Source organism: Miniopterus natalensis, chromosome 2 (assembly GCF_054644295.1).
Source record: "Miniopterus natalensis isolate mMinNat1 chromosome 2, mMinNat1.hap1, whole genome shotgun sequence".
Classification (NCBI taxonomy): domain Eukaryota; kingdom Metazoa; phylum Chordata; class Mammalia; order Chiroptera; family Miniopteridae; genus Miniopterus; species Miniopterus natalensis.
The window spans coordinates 91,195,643-91,210,678 of NC_142082.1; the positions used below are offsets into that span (position 1 = coordinate 91,195,643).

At 39.8% G+C, this 15,036-nt stretch overlaps 1 pseudogene; it reads right to left on the minus strand.

Moving 5' to 3' along the window:
• The window catches only part of LOC107541621 (bone morphogenetic protein 15 pseudogene), a 61,925-nt pseudogene extending 47,596 nt beyond the window's left edge, over positions 1-14,329 (minus strand).
• Between the last annotated feature and the right edge of the window lie 707 nt (positions 14,330-15,036).

The window sequence follows — 15,036 nt, forward strand, 5'->3', positions numbered from 1 at the left end:
TTCTTTATGCCTGTGTTTCTCATTCTCTCTATTTCTTAGCTTTTTTTTTTTTTTTTTTTTTTTTTTCTGTCTGGGAAGCTCTTTATTTCACCATCTATTTTGAATGATATGCTTCCTGGATAGAGTAGTCTTGGTTTCAGATCCTTGTTTTGAATTACCTCAAATACTTCATGCCATTCCTTTTGGCCTATAGAGTTTCTGATGAGGAGTCAGCTGATAGCCTTATAAGGGCTCCTTTGTAGGTAATAGATTGCTTTTCTCTAGCTTTCTTTACGATTCTCTTTGTCTTGAATTCTTTGCATTTTAATTATAATGAGTCTGGGTGTGGGCCTCTTTGGGGTCTCCTTGCTTGGGGCTCTCTGTGCCTTCTAAACTTGTGTGACTTTTTCCTTGACCTTGTGAGGGAAATTTTCTGCCATTATTTCATCAAACAGGTTCTTTAACCCTTGCTTACTTTTGACTTCCTCTGGCATTTTTATAATGTGAATATTGTTACATTTCATTTTGCCCCACAGCTCCCTTTGACTCTCCTCCTGTTTTTCTCTTTGGGTCTCTGATTAAGTGATTTTTTCTACACTGTCTTCTAGTTCACTGATCTGATCCTTAGCTTCCTTTAGTCTGCTGTTTATTCTTTCCAATGTATTCTTCATTTTTGCTATGTCATTCTTAATTTGCTTCATAGTTTCCATATCTTTTTTCATGCTGTTGAGCATCCTTACAATCAGTATTCTGAACTCTGTATCTCATAGATCACTTATCTCCATTTCATTTAGCTTTTTTTCTGGAGACTTCTCTTGTTCTTTCATTTGAGGTTTGTTTTTTGTTCTCCCCATTTTGGCTGCCTTTTGAGGTTTCTTTCTAAGTATTATATAGATCTGCTAGGACTCTCAGTTTTTTTGGAGGGTCTCTTGTAAAGGTCAATGTCAGAGGCTGTTTCTGACTGGCCCTGAGTACCCTGTTTGGAGCTGTCAACAATCCAGGGCTTGACATCTCCTCTGCTGGGGCTGGGTGCATTTGTAGAGGACCAAGATACACACCAAAGTCTGCTTTTCCATTGTCCAGGTCCTGAAGTAGATCAGGCAAAAATCAAAGCACTCTGATTTCTGCCTCTGCCTGCAGGCTGATTAATCTGATTCTCTTAATGAGCTTCAGTTTGTAGAAGCTCCACTAGGTGGTTTGGCTGATTTTTATCAGTCTCTTAATAAGCCTTAGGCTGTAGAAACTCCTCTACGTAAGAATAAATGTTTTCTAGCAGGTGGGGCAATTGCTTCCCCCCTCAGGCAAAAGCTGAAAATTGTCTGCCTGAGAAAGATGTTTTTTACAGTCTGGGGGAATGGCTTGACAAAGAAATCTAGAGGGCAGCCCTCTGAGCTTCATGTCCAGATTCCCCAATCCTAGATTCTTTTTACACAGCTCTAGTCCACCCTGCCTTTCCTCTGCTCGAGCCCAAGGTGAGTGGCTGCACATGAAGCTTTGTGCATTGGCTCTTTAAAAGTGTGTCTTTATTTCCAGCCATTTCTCCCTAGAAGACAGAAACCCAGCTGCTTTTCACAGCCATATGTTATGTGGGCACCTTTCTCAGTTTTGGTGCTCTGGGATGAGGAGCCCAGCTTCGAGTTTAGGCCCCAGAGTTCTCAGTGGAAACCTCCCATAGCTGTGATATCCATCTGGACCTTTAGCTTCTGCCTGTGGGAACCTAGCCTGCCCTCTCACATCCATACTTCATACCAGTCTCTATGTGGCCTCCACTTTTCCTCCTTGGTTATGAGTGTGCTCTCCAGCTTGTCTTCAGATGGTTTTCAAAATGGTTTTTCTGTGTTTTAGTTATAAATCTAGATTAGTCCCAGGATCTCTCTGCTTACCCTTTAAACTCCTATCAGCATTTCCCATTGGTAAAAGCCAATGGGAAACTGTCAGACAAGAACTGTTATTGATAGATTCCACATACTTCAGTGGATCAATGTGCTAAATAATGGGGAATACATTTATGGACAAATGGGAGAAATGTACCACAGTTGCAATTTTAAAAGTACTTTGAGATGTCAAGAAAATGAAAAGAACATTTAAATGAATGAAAAAAATTATTATAGTGGTTCTGGTAAAAGTACTGCTGGTGTGAATCCAATCAGCATTAATAACAATGGAAGGAGAGAGAAGGATAAATGACAAGAATCAGCAATGTTTTGGATGTAGAAGGGGAAAAAGAGGAACAAATAAAAATGACTGGTGGATATGCTTTCCTTTCCACAAAATACAGGTAACAGAATAAAGAACTGATATTTTTTAAGGACAAAAATGAGTTTAAGTGTGGGTAAGTAAAAAATAGACATTTGTTTCTGAGATTGAGAAAGAGATTAACCAATGAATTTAAATGTATATAAAAACCCATAGACAGACAACAATGTGAGGAAGGCCTGGGGAGTGGCCAGGAGTGAGGTAGAGGAGGGTCAATGGGAGGGAAGGGGGACATCTGTAATACTTTCAACAATAAAGTTTCTTGAAAAAAGAGAAAAAAGAGGTCAGAATCCGAAAGTATACTTAAGCATAATTTACTTTGGAGTTGACAATTTAAGTGTGTGAATATTGTCCAGGGAAATAATTTAGAAGACTAACTATAAAATATTGAAGAATGTAACCTATAAGGAGAAGGCAGAGATAGGAATTGGTCAAGGAAGTGAAGAAATAGTCATCAGAATGTATAGGAGGAGAGAAGACATATGTCAAAGCAGGAGCCAAGGGGGGACACAAATTTCAATGATGAACCTCGTAACTTTTATATGCTTTACCATTAGAGATGGCTTGCAAAGTAAATTTAATCTTGTGGTGGTGTTGTTGTGTGTTTTTTTTAGTGTATAATTCTGGATAACTTTATCAGTTATAATTATTTGATATTTCTCTTTGGAGAATAAATAATTTAATTCCTTAAACAAGTTTATATTGAACATGCACTTTTCGCTGACCTCTGAGATAAGCCATACTATGAATATAAAACTGATATGGAATGTACTAGTGCTCTTTAGGGACTTTATAATTTTATTGAAATTAGTGAAACAGTGTAAGAAGGAAATAATTTCTGTCAAGAGGATTAGAATAGGCCAAATTGAATAAACATTGACTTTAGTGCCCTCCATTTTACCATAGCATCCTCCATTTTGTACTCGGTACATATGATAAGGGAAACTGGGTCTAAAATGGCCAACAGTTGTGTGTCGTGTGGTGTCACCCCCCCCCCACTTCCCCTATTGCCATCCTGCTATGTTCCCATGCTCACCAAACCAGAAAGCGCTTTTCCCCACCCTAAACAAGGTATAGCTGCCATGTAGGCAAAAGCACATATGGTATATAACTCCTTGCCCAACTGTGCTCTGGCCTCAGACTCTGGTATTGGACTCATCTGGGCCCGCTGGCGTAAAATAAACCTCTTGAATTCCAAGCCTTCGTGTGCCACTTGGTCTTTCCGTAAGGTGAACATCTCCAGTTTTGCAACACATATGTGCCCAATTGTCCAACCCAAGGGTCTGCCCTGTGTGCGAGTTTTCTAAATTAGCCAATCGGTTTAGATTGTGAAGCCATACGCTAACCAATAGGGTATGGCACAGTGGCATTTGCATTAGGGATAAAAGCCAATGGACTTCCCTTTTGGCGTGCTTGCTTGCCTGATTTGGGTAGCTCCACAGAAGTAAAGTTTGCCTTGCCAAGTTACTTTTGATTTCTTGTGTCTTTATTTGTAGCATGGTTGAAACCTATTCCAAACAATAGCACAAGACAATATGTATATAATGCAAACATAAACTGAATACTTTAAAATGATAAAATATATGCCCTAGAGAATCTATTGTCAGTTAGAAAAATTGAGACTAGTTTTACATGGAGATATAACAAAATATGTATCAGAATCTCTAGCTTACAGTTCACTAGAATATATTAAGTCCACATCAAAGAAATATTACTAATATTTCTTTTGCATGACAGGGGTATCTTTTTCACTACAAAATTTGAAAAGCATGAGTTAACAGAATTTCCTGTGATGAGTAAAATGAAGAGAAATCTGGACAGAGATACACACATGGGGAGAACTCCATGTATAAATTGGAATTATAAAGCCAGAAGCCAAAGAACTACCAGAAGCTAGCAGGGAGGAATGGAATAATACCTTCTTTAGAGCCTTCAGAGGAAACTGCCCTTGCCAACATCTTCACTTCAGACTTTTAGCCTCCAGGATTATGGTACATTAAGTTTTTGTCACTTAAGGTACTCAGTATAGTATTTTGTTATGGCAGCCCTAGGAAACAAATATACCATCATATCCATGTCTAGGATTTGAACTACCATTATAAGCTTACTGTTTTCCAGGAAAGAGATTTCCAAATTGTGCCTGTGACCACTGGTCCCTAGAGAAATTCTTCAAAGAAGGATGTCATGGCCAAACGCCTGGAGCTCTATAACAAACTGTAAAAAATAGTCTCTCAGGGATTCTGCAACCAAGAGCACAAAATTCCTTCCATATGTGAGCACAGGACACGTTTTCATTACAACATATCTTAAGAGTTTTGTTCGGGGGATATATAGCTCTAGTGCAATAAACTGCAGTCTTTTAAATGTTTATTGTCATTTCATTTAATAAACCTCTCAATGCAAAGCAGTTGACACCATAAATATATGTTTTAAATGTACAATATTTTTCAAAATTTGGACAATTTTAACATACTTTGTGATAACTTATAATGCTTTTTCAGTTCCTCAAATACATTTTGCTAATTGCTACACCAGTGACATCCTTTTAAAAAATTATTTTATTTATTTATTTTTTATTTATTTATTTATTTATTTTTATTTATATTTTTCTATCACAGTTAATATTCAATATTATTTTATATTAGTTTCAGGTGTATAGCATAGTGCTGTGAGTAGAACTATCTCAGCAAACACAATTTAAAATGTGGCATACTGTATTCTAAAATATAGAATTATACCTTTTAGATATCCAAAAGCAAAATAACTTTTATGTAAAAAGTGACATCTCAATTTATTTCTGTAAATAAATTGGAGAATTGAAATAATTTGGGGTGAAATGTTAGCCTAATAATTTTATTTTTCCACCTAATTTTGTTTTATAAACACTGCTTTAAAATAAGTTTATTATTAGGACCAACCTCAAGTATCAAGTTTTCTTTTCAGCAGGATAGTACCAACTTTTTGTTAGTTTTTTTCCATCATAATTTTGAATATTAACACAGTAAATCATCGATTATTTTCTTGGAAACATTTTTTTTAATATATGTTTTGTTTTGTTTTTTATTTTAGAGAAAGAAGAAGGGAGAAGGGGAGTGAGAGAGAAACATTGATGTGAGAGAGAAACATGGATCAGCTGCCAACTGCATGCACCCCAACTTGGGTTCAAGCCTGCAACTTGGGCATGTGTCCTGACTGGGAATCAAACCAGGGATCTTGCAGTGCACAGGGCAATGCTCAACCAACTGAGCCACATCAACTAAGATGGAACATTTTCTTCTATTTTTAATAAGAGGAACTTTTCTCTAGTCAGCAACTCAGAAGTCATTTAGTTTTACTTTAGGCAATTGGTGATCATTTCATTTTATGTTCATTCTGGACAGTTACATTTTTCTGTCTTATTTTTGCTGGTTTTGATTTGGTTTTATGTTTATATGAGATTCCCATATAAGCAGATATAGTCTATCTGCTTACATTTATTGCTGACTTGCTCCATTGTGCTGTTCAGTTGTGTGGCAACTAAATCAACTGCTCTATAAGTGTTTCTTCAGCCACATAGATGCAACTTTAGAACATAATGAACAGAAACACATGACCACATAGACACTGAGAATGTAGAGCAATAATAATCACTCCTTAAATCAGTCGGGGTTTGCTCCTTTAGGACATGCCTTTTTCATTGTGTCACAGTAATAATTTGTGAGAAATGTTTATACCAGAAATGTAAGGAGACTCCCATAGATTTGAATACTTTGTAATTCATATGAAGGCTTTGGGTCATGAAGTCAGCAGATTTGTATTTACTGAAGGAAAATCTCTAGTTTTCCTAAGTGAGTGAGGTAACTTTAAAAGAAGTCTAGCATTGCCTCACTCATAGCAAAAGACAGCCAACAAAGACAGAAAATAATTTCTAGCTTTCTACATGACCCTGTGTGTTCCTGTCTATAAATATGGATGTCTCAAAACCAACAAAAACAAATATCATACAAAATTTTTGACCTTTTATGCATTAGCACTATTGATGCATCACTTGTGTTATGGACAAGAAGGCACCATCAGGACAGAACATGGAGAGACAGATGGTTTCTTATAGCCTGTTCTAGGCTAGAATCTTTTCTGACAAAAGTCAATCTACTTTAACTAAGCCTCTTTATTGTCTTTTGCAGCTAAAATAACATTCCTTTGCATAACTTCCCTTTTTCTAGACCCCTTAGGGCACTACCAATGCACGGGGCAGAGACCATAGATCCTCTCATTCATATTGTTGTATGTTAATTGTTAACTATCCTGTACCCACCTGTGTAAAAGATGTATGTGTCTATATCATTTTACTTTTCATTGAATCCCAGAGGTTTTCCCACTTTGCTTTTTCCCACCTTCCTAATCTATCACTAGTGGATTTCATGCAACCCACTTGCATCTTCTCTTTTGATTGTAGTGTATAAAATAAGGTATAAAACTGCCATTCTCTGAAGCATTATTTCAATCCCTTGAGATTTTGCTTCCCAGCCATTGTCTACAGTTTGACTCAAAAACACTCACAAACTTGACAAATACTGCCCTCTAAAAATGTAAAAATAAAATGTTACTTTTTGTCCTCAAAATGTTTACAATTTAGAGGAACATACAAATATTCAAATAAATGTCAGTAAGACAATGTAGTGAGTGATCTAATATAGGAGCACAGAAGGAGGCAACCAATAATTCCTAGGTGAGACTAAGCAGACACTGCAAAGAAAACAGAATGGTTGTATTGTTTTAAAGAATAAGTAAAGATTGGCAAGTGTCGATGTAAGAAACATACAACCCTGTAGAGAATTTTTGTGAGTTTGTTTCAGCCATACTGAAGACAATTGCCAGGAAACAAAATCTCAACAGATTGAGAAAGTGCTCTGGAAGATGGCAGTTCTGCACCCTGCTTTACTCATTACAACCAAAAGAGAAGACTTAAGGGGGTTACATAAAATTCATTGGTGATTGATTAAGGAGGCAGGAGAAAGCAAAGCATAAAAACCTCTGGCTAAAAAGTAAAATTATAGACACATACTTCTTTTACATAGGTGGATACAGGATAGTTAACTGTCAACAATTAATGTGATAACAATAACAATGAGGGGATTTGAGATCTCCACTCTGGCGCAGTGCCTGTGCTTGTAGGGATCCAGAAAAAGGGAAATGACTTTGTTTTTGCAAGGGCATGTTTATCAGGTATGTTATCTTAGATGCCAAAAGACAACAGACAGGCTTAGTTAAGGTGAAGATTGACCTTTGTTAGAAGGAAAAATACTGTCTAAAGAAATGACAAAGGGCCATAAACCACTTTTAGTTAAAAATTTTTAATTTCAGACCATTCTGTGTGGTTACTTTAGGTCTCTGAATTTGTAAGACCACTACACAGGCCTTCCCTGAGCTTGTCTGGTTTAGCATGTGACCCATTTTTTATCCACACAAGTTAAAGAATGAGAAATGGGGGTGAGGAATGGAGAGAAGAATATTCCAGGCAGAGATTGAAAATATTTGCTACAGTAACTGAAAGGTTAAGGTCAGTGGTGTGCAGGCAGGCTAAATAGCCATCTCAGACAGTGAATAAAAAAAAATTAAATTTACTTAAGGAGAGGGGATGGAGGGTGGAGATATCCAAAGGGAAGGGCTACATAGCACTGAGTCAAAATATATTGGGTCCATGATGGCAGCAAAAATATACTTGGGACAGTAAAACTGTGATAGACAGTTGACAGACAAGAGCAGAGCAAGGACAGTGGGCCAGGTACAGAAAGTCACCAGGATGGAAAGCCCTGGATGCCTAGTAAATGACAATTGTAAGGTGGGACCTTACCTCCAGGGTGGCTTTCCCTCCCCTAGCATATCACTGATCATGTAGTTTGGACACCCTTACCTTCCCTCCCTAGAGATAATATCTAGGCCTCAGTTGTATTTCAGCTCCAGGTCCAGAAAAGCAACAAAACCAGCCACAGCTGACTTCAGGACTAGCTGCATTGATAATGACAATCCTCCTGGTGCTGACCAATCAATCAGTGGAGAGCACAACTCTGAAAGGAAATGCCTGGAAAGCTGCTGAATATTACAATGAAATCTTCCCCTGGGGCCTCCTCTAAAATCGCCTCCCTTAAAACCATTAGGACTGAGGACCCAGTGCTCTCCCTCCTGGGAACACACTCCACACCTCACCTTGTCCTTCCTTCCCCTCCCCCTTCCTCCAGGTGCATTTTCATTACCTTTAGCATTAGCTTTGTTACTGGGAAGCCCTGGTTGGGTTTGGGCTGCCCATTACTGTGTCCAATTCATCAGAGGCAGGGCTGAATCATATAAGGTGTTTATTGAGAAGGGCAGCCAACCAAGAAGACAAGGGGCATACAAGCATTCAAAACCTGTCTTACAGCATGGTGCAAGGGATGGGATTATAAAGGGAAATGGGATAAATTGAGGCTGGGAATGGAATGCAGCTATATGCAGGCCTGGAGGTCTGCAGACATTATCTATTGTTCTTGAACAATCTGGTGATGTATGGATAAGACAGTATCTGAGCCTTGTGGTCAACACATGTCTCTGACTGTTCTGTGCCTCTAGATTTATGACTGTTTTTCTTATCGCCCTGTAGGTTTGTGTCCACCCATAAACCAGTCTGCTGGGTTCAAAGGGAATGCAAATGGTCCGGAAAGGAAAAACTTGTAACAATATATTCTACATCATACTATGAAATAAGCACAACTAGTTACACAATCAAACTATAAATCATAATATTCAGGCTATCACACCCCATCATTTCCCCCCTCTGATTATGTAAGTGATCTGATATCTGCCAGTCTCACTAGTCTCTGTCTTATTCTTAAAGCAATCATATTGTTGTAGTGCCAATGCCCCTTATGGTGATTTTCTCTTCTAGGTCTTATGAATTGACATGTACTAGAAAAGAGAGGCATACACTGAATACAACAACAAGATATTAGAGAAATCATAATAAGGAACAAAAAAGTGGAGAAGACTTCCTTTATGCCAGCCCAGCTGGGTAGCCAAGAAGTAAGAGCAGCAAATTCCTTGGTAAAGAAGCTTTCCCTTTGGGTGACTTTAGAGAGTGTGTCTTTCATTTTTTGTAGTTTGTGCTCAATGAGTTCTGTCAAGTTAAAGCAGCACATAGCTTTGAAGTCCTCACACCAGTGATTATGTCTCAATAATAAATAATCTTTGGCATCATGGTTCTCTAATACAGCCATACTTACTTGCCCTAATTCATGACCCATAGCTGCTATAGCTTAAGAAATGGAGTTTAAGGCCTTTACCATAGCACAAGCAAGTTTGGTTACTTCAGCATTTGGCAATCCTACCATTACTGAGGTGACAAATATGATCATAGAAATATATTCAGTTTGGCTAAACAGATGTACTTCACCATCACAGTTTTCATCTAGTATGAGTTTATGGCACACTTGCTGAGGATAAGGCTTCTGTGGCAGCATTACAGTCAAGCATCCAATTGTGCAAGGGCCTCCAGCATGAGCCTTTGTGCAGTCCTGATCTTTTTTTCTTCCAGAGCTCTCTTCAGGCAAGTATGATGTATCCAAGGTTTAATGCCAGCCAACTTGACAGACATCGGGATCATTAATACTATGTCTCAGGGTCTGCTCCACTTCTCCTCTAATTGGCCTCCTGGGGATCCATCCCACTTTCCACTTCTTCAGAAGAACTCAATCCCTTGTGGAAAAAAGGTGGAGAGAATTTGAAGGGGAGAGACTCTAGGGGAAGCAAAGTTATGAGCAGTTGCTAAATATTTACTTAAATGTTATACATATTTCTGAATAAATATATCTTGGTCTATGTGCATGTTTCCTGTCTTAAGGAGGGTCTGAAAAAGTTGGCCAAAAATAATTTCATAGGGACTTAATGCAATCCCACTCCTGGGGGCTACTCAGACTTGCAACAGAAACAATTGCTCTTTTCAGTGTCTGATTCATCCTTTCAACTTTCCCTGACACTTGAGGCCTCCATGCTGAATGCAGCTTCCACTTAATGTGTAAGGTTTTACTTACCTTCTGGGTTATTTCCGCTACAAAAGCAGGCCCATTGTCACTTTGTAAACTAGCAGGAAGCCCCAAACAAGGTTATCTCCTACAAGAGTACTTTTACAGCTTCAGAAGCTTGCTGACTTCTAGTATGAAATGCCTCTACCCATCCTGAGAAAGTATCTATTAGTACCAGTAAATATTTCCATCTTCTTCTTGCTGGCACCTGAATAAAATCTATTTGCCAGTCCTCTAAGGGAACTTGTCCCTGGTATTGATGTCCCAATGGGGTGGGTTAGGAATACTCTTCGGGGTGTTCCTCTGACAGGTGGCACACTAAGCTATGACTTGCATTGTGTAATCTTACTCAATTTAGGGTCTATTATCCATGGTTTTATGTGCTCTAAAAGGGCATCTCTTCCATAATGTGATGACTGATGTACATATCTCAGCACTGGTTCCACCAGTTTTTCTGGAAGGAGGATTACCCATCCCTGATTCTTCCTTCAATTTTGGTCAGTAAACTGAGTGTAGCCCCACTTTGGGGCTCTTTGTAAATCCTAATCCAGATTTTCTGGATCAAATTCAGTCAGAAGGAGGGGCAACAATTTGGATACAGTGGCAGTCTTTGCCTTTTTATCTGCAAAATTATTGCCTTGTGCCACGTCAGTATGTTCCTTTTGGTGGCCTGCACAATGCATGACTGATACTTGAGCTGGAAGGTGTATGGCATTCAGCAGACATAGAATCTCCTGGGAATTCTTAATGTACTTTTTGTTAGAAGTTAATAACCCCCTGTTTTTCCAAATGAAGCCATGTGCGTATAAAACCAAGAAGGCATACCTGGAATGTACAGTCTCGCCAGCAGCCATCTTAAGCACTCTAGCAAGGGCAATCAGTTCTGCTTTATGGGCTAACAACATTCCTGGTGGTAAGACCTGAGCTTCTAGTACTGAATCCCTGGTCACCACCACATATCTTGCCCACCACTCACCTCTTTGTACATAACTGCTGACGTTCACAAAGAGAGTCCATTCTGAACCATCTGTGGGAGAATCCTTCAGGTCAGGCCTGCTGGAAAATACCTCCTCTAATATTTTCACACAATCATGTATTAAGACAGGTTCATTTAAATCTGGCAGTAATGTAGCTGGGTTCAATGTAGTAACAACTTTCAGTGTTATGTTGGAATTATCCAAAAAGATGGCCTGATATTTTCCCATCCTTCCTGCAGCTAGCCAGAAATTCCATTTTTGTTAAAGAAGCATAAGTACCTGGTGAGGAATATGAACCTCAGTCAGCTGTCCTAGAGTAAATTTTTCTGCTTCCTACAATAACTGACAGGTAGTTGCCACAGCCCTCAGGCAGGGTGATCAGCCCTGAGTGGTAGAATCTAAATTTCTGGATAGATAGGCAATTGGTTGATGTATGTCTCCTACCTTCTGAGTCAGTACCCCTAGGGCAACTCCCCTCCTCTCATGGACGTAAAGAGCAAAAGGCTTAGTTAAATCAGGGATTCCCAAAGTGGGTGCTTCTAGAAGCTTAATCTTTAGGGTATCAAATGCCTGCTGGCCATTCTTGTCCCAATCCAGGGGTGCCTCTTCAGCCCTTTTTAGGGCTTCATACAGAGGTTTAGCTATAAGTCCAAAGTTGGGAATTCAGTTACCATGTCCAAAAAGCCTCGGAGTTGCCTCCTAGTGTGGGGAGTTGTCGCCTGGGTCAGGGCTTCTTTCTGATTTCCCATTAAACTCCATTTTCCAGGTTCTAGTAAGAACTTAGGAACTTTACAGCTTGCTAGCAAATTTGTGCCTTGTGGGCTGATACCGTATAACCTCTTTGGGCCAGGAGGTTCAGGACCTCAATAGTTTTTTTTTTTTTTTTTTTTCATATCTTTATTGATTTCAAAGATAGAAAGGGAGAGGGAGAGAGAGAGATAGAAACTTCAATGATGAGAGAGTCATCATTGATCAGGTGCCTCCTGCATGTCCCCCAACTGGGGGTCGAGCTTGGAACCAGGTATGTGCCCTGACTGGGAATCAAACTTCGATCTCCTGTATCTTAGGTCAATGTTCAACCACTGAGCCACACCTGGCCAGGCCTTAATAGTGTTCTTAAGGCAATTTTGTTAAGTGTTTCCAGTTATGAGCACCTCCTATCAGATTGGCGCCAGAGAAATCTTGTCCCAGAATTTCACCAAAAAGGGTGGGGTAGTTCTCAAAACTCTGTGGTAGCACAGTCCAACAATACTGAGTTTTGACTAAGGTGTCAGGACCTTTCTACTCCAGAGCAAACAAGGGTTGAGGTTCTTCCTCTACAGGGATACAGAAGGCATCCTTCAGATCCAGCACATAATACCATTGACTGTCCCCTGGAATGTTGCTAATCAAGATGTAAGGATTAGCTATGGTGGGATGTATATCTTGGACTATATCATTTATGGTTCTAAGATCCTGTACAAACCAGTATTCCTCAGCCTCTGGCTTCTTTACAGGTAAGATTGGTGTATTGTAAGAATGGCAGGGTAATATGAGGCGTACTGCTTGAACAACTGGATCAAGGGTTTAATACCCAGGAAAGCCCCTTTCTTTAGAAGGTGTTGTTTCTTGTGGGGAGTAGGAGCCCTGGGTTTCAATTCAATTATGATCAGTGTAGCATCTGTTGCCTTACCAGGTTTCCCATGTGCCCAGACAAGGGGCGTTACCTGTTGCTGAATTTCCTTTGGCCAGTGTTAGGTTTCTTAGTTCTCCCATGGTGTCACTAGAAACTGCCATGCATGTTCCAGTGGTACCTGTAAGTGTAGGCTAGATTCCTTCAGGATGAATGTTATCTGAGCCTGTTATTTAGACAAATCATGACCCAACAATGGGATTGGACAATCAGTAATGTATAAAAATTTGTGGGTTAAAACAGAATCTCCTAATTCAGATTCCAGGGGCTATAAGAACACATGTTATTCTGGAATGCCGGACACCCCTGTCAATTTGACTCGAAGGTTTCATTAATGGAATATTTAGTACTGAATACCAGGCATGAGTATTGACAAGAAAATCAACAGAATGACACCCCCCCCCCCCCAGTGAATTGAACCTGAGGCTCCTGAGCATCAGTCAAAATGTCCTGGTGGGGTTAAGAGCCTCTGGACATCCTCAGTCCTCCCCTGAATTGTTCTCTCTCCCTAAGAGAACTGAGCATCTTTCTAAGACGTTTTGGGGCACTCTTTCTTCCAGTTCCCTTTCTTTTTACAGTAGGCAAACTGATCTCTGGCCAATTGGTAGCCAGGGGTCCAGGGTCTCTGTCTGCCTTTCCAGACCTGTTCCTTTTTTTTTACAGGCTTTCCATGCAAGGCCTGAGATAAATAGATTGCTGCTTCTTTTGTTTTTCTCTTTCTCTCAGCTATTGTATACTTTGAAGGCAGTATCAACCACTTGGGAGGAGCTCATACCAATAGCTCCTTCTCTTTTTAGGAACTTGGTTCATAAATCAGTGGTACTTTGGCTGATGAAAGTCCAATTTACCATACAGACATTTTCAGGGGCCTGGGGGTCAAGATCAGTATATTTTCGATAAGCCTGATATATATGTTCTAAAAAGGCAGGGGGATTTTCATCCTTTCCCTGTTATATTGCCTGTACCATATTGAGGCTGAATTGTTTTGGTACCCCTTTTCTGAGATACACTAGTGAACACCTATAATGTTCTAAACTTGGCATACCCCTGGCATTAGGATTCCATCCAGAATCAAATGTAGGCACTGCTATCTGTGGGTTAAGGGTGTTATTGGGATTTTCCTGATGCAGTTCCTGAGCTTCTTCAAGGGCCTTATCTATGACCAGCCAGCATTCATCCCCAGTCAACATAATATTTAAGAGAGCCTGAATATCTGCCCAATTTGAGTTATGAGTAGCAAAAATAGTGGTTATCAAATCTGTCATTTTCATGGGGTCATCTCTATAGAAAGGGATCATATTCTTCCAGTTCATCAGATCAGATGTAGTAAATGGGGGATGTGCCAAATAATATCCCACAGGTTGGCCCTGATCATTTAATCCTGCCACTAGGTGATGCAAAGGATATTGCATTGCTGCAAAACTGCCAGCCCCATTTCTGAAATCCATGCCCTGCGGGGTATCAGAAGGCGAGGGCCTGATTATGTCAGACCCACATGCTCCATCTAATCTTGGATATGGTGGTGCCCAGTCCTCTAATTCCTGGGGCACTGATGGAGTTGCAAGAGGGGGAGGAGAGAAAGGGTTGCCTGATTTTCCCTTGGCAGGAGCCACTGGATTGGGGTGCCTAGTTACGAATAATATTTGCTCCTCTAAATCTCACTCTTTTTCCTCCACTGTCTTGGAGTCTGGGACTGTCATTTTCTTATTATCTTCTGGTTACCTCTGCACCATTAACTTAGTAGCACCTTTTTTAGAGTCAGCATTGTGGAAAGCCATAAAAGCCTGTACATAATGTATTTCATCCCATTTCCCAGACCACTGACAGAACAATTCAAGCTGCAGTACAGTAAAATAGTTAAGAGATTCAGTGGCCACTGTTCACCAGATTCTAAGACATACATGGGCCAAACAGTATTGTAATAAAAGATCATTTTCTTTTTAGCCATAGAATCATGAGCATAAATCAACCAATCAGCCAGAATGTGGCCCAGCAAGATGCCAGGTGGGGTAGCCAGTGCATTTCCCATGCTTTTCAAGTTTTCAATTCCCACAAATACCAGAAACAGAAGGTATCTTAAATATGCCACCCTTGGCTTATAGTACCTGGGACTTTCAGA